Source organism: Geospiza fortis, unplaced genomic scaffold (assembly GCF_000277835.1).
Source record: "Geospiza fortis unplaced genomic scaffold, GeoFor_1.0 scaffold351, whole genome shotgun sequence".
Classification (NCBI taxonomy): Eukaryota; Metazoa; Chordata; class Aves; order Passeriformes; family Thraupidae; genus Geospiza; species Geospiza fortis.
Genome location: NW_005054419.1, coordinates 1074461 through 1080387, shown reverse-complemented (window position 1 = coordinate 1080387; position 5927 = coordinate 1074461).

The window sequence follows — 5927 nt, the reverse complement described above, 5'->3', positions numbered from 1 at the left end:
GATCTTGGTTTCAGGTGATCAAGAAGAAGAAGGTGAGAGGCCATAGGCTTGCAGGGGATCTGAGTGGTTGCTGGGAATTTTACCATTCAGAGGAGACCCTACTTCTGCAGGATTCAACCCTTCCTACATAATCCAGGCTGTCTTCCTGAGTAACTGGCTGCTTACACAGGGTGATGCTCAGTATCTTAACTGGTCAGGAAAGGGCATGGGATCCCTGTTCCAGGCCTTGCACATCCTCATACATTTAACAGTGTTCTGGAGACTGCAGAGCAGTGCAGACCAGCTTAAAGCCTTCCTTGTCGTGGCCTGACCAAAAAGTTTCTTTATAGAATAACTTGATCCCTTTTTGTGCTGCCCCATGTGTTAGATGAGACACAGCTGTTTGCTCTGACAACAAGTCATTACCACAGCTGTAGCTGTCAAGAAAGCTGGTTTTTGCATCTGGATCAGGGAAAGTCACAGCCTTTAGCATACTTCAAACTGCAGAAGTTCATGTGCTTTTTTGGGAGACTGGAATCAGACAGATCAGTCCTAGCAAAGGAATCTTTCTGTTATTAGTGCAATAATAAATTCAGAGTGAAGGGTCTTTGAATCCCTTCTTCCCCTGCCCAGCACTGCCTGTGCCTGCTCTGCTCTCTCTGCCCTGCCAGTTTATCCTACTTTGATCAGGGATTCACCTCATATTCATAGGACAATACAGCAGTGCCTTGCTGGCCTCTAAGGTTTTCAGGTGTCACTGCAACAGCAGTTCTAGGATCACCCCATGTGTGTGTGAGTTGTATTTTCAAACACATGGGGAAAAGGGACTTGGATTCTTCCTAGAAAACAATTTGTGCTAATGGCTTTTATGGCACAGTGACTTATCTGCAGGACCTGACCTTCACAAAGGTCCCTGGATACACCTCTTTCTCAATCTCAACACAGCTGGATTCTCATATTCCATTCCTGTCTCCTCTAATATTCACTGTGGTTCTGTAATTTACAACTGTTTCTCAAAAACAAGTAACATTTATAGACCATCAGAAATAATTCATGAGCTTTTAAGCCAGTGCAGAGAGGCAATCTCTGCATTTGCCACTTACAGCCAGACCCAGGTGAAGGCAGTGACAGGCAGCATGGGAAGAAATGGGAAAATGGTAGGAAGAAGCAGAAATTTTAGATCTCTTGAGCAGAAGTAATTTTCCCGGTCCATTGCTGTCATGCTGTCTAGGCAGTGCAGATATGTTTTCTCTTAGGGAAGAAATGCAGCTCCTGGAACACTTCCTTCTCTTTACAAGGGAAGTAAAAAAGAGCCTCTGGGACTTTCAGGGGTTTCATGCGTTTCATTTAGAGGAACAACAGAGGATACAAATTATGTCACTGCTCTCTGCCATGGGTGCGCACTGGGAGCTCACACCTTCATACAAGTATTAAAAGCCTTAAAGTAAGAGGATAACTCTGAGATAACTCTGAGGATGCTGGAAAAAAGAAAGGGAAAAATACTGAGCTAAAGCTGTGTACATGCAAATAGGAGTTAGAGAAGTGAGGGAGAGTGACTTCTTGCCCTCATAAGGAGGACATGGAGATCTCCAGGGTGAAAGCAGAGGAAAATGGTACATGCCCCAAGGGAGATTTGTATTTGGCTCTCCTGGAGAAATAGCCACTGCAAACCTAAAGAAGGGAAGTTATCCATAACCTAGAAAATACAGGGAAATATTTTCCATGCTGCTCTGGGAGACCAGGAAGTTATTTTTGGTTTCTGTAGCACAGTGAGTGTCGTTGGGAGCATGTGCAACAACAGAGTTTTCAGCGACTCCCATTGTAATTGCTCCCATTGACCTTATCACTAATAAGTGCAGGATGTGAATTATAACGGCAAAGATGTAATCGGAGAGGCCTGGAGACAGCTCGTCTGCAAGGGACGAGCAGTTGCCATGACAGAGCCTCTCACGCTGCTCCTTCTCAAGTGGAACATCAGGTAAAACAAGGACTCTGCTGCTTCTGTTGATTTCTGTATAATTTAGGGGATAAGTGACTTCCCTGTTTCCCTGGATGTGGGAGGCGAGGACATTTTTATGATGGCAAAGGACAGAAGAAAGTCGTGTTGTTGCACTCCTGGTGAATTACTTTGATATTCTGCACAGCATTCAGGCTGGGAGGCTAAATGTTATTCTTAGTTATTGCTTATAAAGTCACAACACATGCAGGGATGCACCAGAGACAAAGGATCCAGATCCTTCCTGATTTACAGCTGCTTAGACACTTTTGATGGTGCTATAGCCATTTGTAACATCTCAGAGTCTGGGCTGAAGTTTCCATGAGGTGCAGTACCAGGGGTTTAGGAGGGGAAAAACAAGCAGCCTCTGATCCAGCACCTTCCCTGTGCTGAACAGCGCAGCTGAGTGAGCAGTGCCTGACACTGATGTCCTTTCTTATAAACAGGCCAAGGCAAAAAGATCTGGAGCTATGCAACGTGTGCTTTATGTCTGCTAGAGGAGCAGTACGTCCATTTACCCCCTCAGTGCCCATGGTGTGGTGAGAATGCTCAGCCAAGATGTTCCACAGGGTTTCTGAAGGGCTTGGAGGCACAGGTGTCTTCCAGATGCCTCTGCTTGATCCTAAGGGCTTGGAAACTGTTAGGGAAAGGAGTCTCTGGAAGTTTCTGTGAGCATCTTCCTTCCTTCTGTTTTGCCTCTGCTGTAAAAGCATCTTTGAAACAACAGGAGCTGCCTCTCTTATGGCTGTGGAGCCATAGGGCAGGCTAAGGGCTGGTGGGAACCTGCAGTCTCTAGAGAGAACTGAGAAAGCTGGTCTGAAATTTATCAGGAGTGATGGATGTAGATATTTTTCCAGGGCATAATGGTTTGAAAGGAAAGGAGAGGAAGAAAACATTCCTTGCAATGATACATGTGGCTACCTGGTTGACTCTGGGAGGATTTATCAAAAGATAGGAAAGCAGAATTATAATCTGCAAGTGTTCATTTGTCCAGAAGAACAGTGGGAAAGGGGACAGTTTGAAGGGGAATGGGATCAGCAGCCAGTAATATTGTAACTGTGAAGTATATCAATGCCAGGGATTCTTGTTTTAAAAGCAAGGGATACATTGTCATATTAAGAGGACAGATTGTTATTCCTTGACAGCATCTGATTCACATCACAGCACCTGAATCCAAAAGTGAAGGTTTTCAGATGGAAATGAAAAATCAGCACAAAGGAAGTGCTAAATAAACAGAAATGGAGGGATCTGGGGGCTTCAGACCTTGTGCGCTTGGAATAAAAAAGGCCTAGCCTCTCCTTTTGATTCTGAGAAATGCTGTTGAACTACCACATGCATGCACCTGGTAAACAAGTCCCAGACATCTCACTGTGTCATTTGCCAAGACCCCACAATATTTCAGGAACATCAAAAGATCTTGATGTTTATCTGACTGTGGTTTTATACGGAAAGAGGCAAAAGAGAATTTTGTCTAACTGGTGTCTAAGCAGACATCTGCTGTAGCTCAGCCTGTGCTCACCTCTGAGACAGATTTCTGCCACCTCCTCCAGCCATCATTCAGTTTGCTTCACTTTTATGGACTGCTCAGATTTGCCAAGTGGGTGTTATCCCCAAAAGAGGAGAATGAAGGCTGGTGTCTCTCAGCAGAACTTGTTTTCCATGTAGGCCACCTTCCACTTTTGGCCTGTGTCTGAATTTCTTTAGCCAGATCCCAAAGAGCCTTGTCACTTTGCTGAAGTTTTGTAGCACATCACTGGTGATAGCAAGGATGTTCTGCAGAGCTTGGTGTGGTGAAGCCCAGGGTGTTGTGCTGAACAACATCCTGGAGATCTGGGAAAGCACAGGGCACAACTCTGTCCTTGTCTGCATCAAGTAATTTTCTCTGTTTTCTTACATCTGCACATCTGAGCAAGGTATTGCTGGCAGCTTTAGGGCAGCCATAGAGATGTGGCCATGATATACCCATAGCTTTATTTTGCAAGAATGAAGAATTGTGGGCATTGCTATAAACAAACTGCATCACCAGCTCCTGAACCTGGTTGCAATGAACCAAAGTCTCAGGCTCTCCAGAGCACCACTGACTTTTCCAACTGCCTGTGTCTCTCAGTGGGGAAGGCAGTGGGACTCAGTGGGTGAAACTGCATCTCTGAAGGCAGTCCCAGTGACCTCTGTGCCATAGAATTCTGGGAATTATGGGGTTGAAGGGAACAATTTGCAAGCATTCTAATTCTTCACCTTTAGTAACCATGTGTCACATGTGAATACAATCTCTATGAACAGTAAAATCTTGTGCTGTGTGTGGAGGGGCTTGCATAAAATCATAAAATAGTTTGGGTCAGGAGGGACCTCTAAAGGTCATGCTTTAATGTAGGCTGAATCTGAGCTTTACAGCTCAGTGGCAGGCTCTTATTTTTATTCCTATAGCCTCAGACTATAAATACCATACCTATTTATTTTGACCATTTGGGCTTTAAAAGCCTGTCAGAAACACTCCTTGCCAATTTGCTGTGGAAATAGGAAGAAGGAAGGGAAGCTGATGGTAAGTGCTCATATATATGCCTGTTGTCTGCATAAATGTTATGTGAAGTATGCGCTAAAACTCAAATGCAAATCCATGGTGCTTGATCCAGTGCCAAGGGAAAGCTTGAGTTCAATTGCTTCAAGGCACGTCTGTGTAGACAGAGGCAATTTGAGGTTAACTGAGATGAAGCCACTGCTAATTTCACTTATTGGTTATAACCCTGGGCAGACTTGAACCTTCTCCCAGAACCAGAATGTCAGCTGAAACACTGTGGCTGCCTGTACTGCAGCAGAAGAGTGAAGTCTTGGAGCAGTTTGCCTCAGCTGGGGGTGATTTTGGAGAAATTTGTGTCTGGAGTGCACAAAGGCTTCCTTCAAATGATGCATTTCCTTGAATTAATGAAGACTAAGCTTTTACAGAGATACAGATCAGCTTGGACATTCCTGAGAATGCAGTTTCCAATCTGTGGGAAATATGATGTACAAGCAGAGGCATTATTTACACTTTTAAATATACAGTACCTCATTTCATCTCACTGTGAGCTTCCCTCTGCATGCTTAATAGCCCTCCTGAAGACATTCATCATGTTCTCTGTCTTGGTCGGATCTACATGCAACACATGCTGGAAGCTGGCAAATGCTGTCCCAGCTTTTAAGAAGAGCAAGAGGAATGACACTGGTAACTAAACTGGGAGAAGCTGTTGATTCCCTCAAAGGCAGAGACATTTTGATGAAATAGAGGGCTGGACAAACACCAACCATATTGAGTTCAACAACGGCAAGTGATGGGTTCTGCACATGGGATGGGAGAACCTTGGATGTATGGACAGCCTGGGATCAATGCTGCAGAAAGGGACCTGTGGGTCCTGGTCAATGGAAAGCTGAATGTGGGTCAGCAGCACCCTGCCAGCCAAGAGGGTCAGCTCTGTCCTGGGGCCATCAAGGGCAAGGGAGATGACGTTTAGTGTCTGCTCTGCACTGGGGTGGCCTCACCTTGAATATTGGGTGCACTTTTTTGGGCATCACAATTCGAGAAAGACATTAAGCTGTTAGAGATCATCCAAAGGATGGTGAAGTGTCTGCAGGGGAAGTCCTACTAGGACTAGTTGAAGTCCCTTGGCTTATTCAGCTTGGAGAAGAGGAAACTGAGGATAGTCCTTATGACAAACTACAGCTTTCTCAAAAGGGGAAGCAGAGGGACAGCACCAGTGTCTTTCTTCTGGTGACCAGTTACAGGACCCAAGGGAATTACACAAAGCCAACTCAGGATATTCTATGATTTTGTGATTCTAAGCTTTGCTGGCTCCTGTACTCCCAGCAAGGAAGATTATTTGGGATGCAGCAGGGCCTCTTCATGAAAGTCACTAATGCTTTTTCTTCTTCCTTGTCTTTGGCTGGGACCACCCTCTACTGATGAGGTTGACTTGGGTGT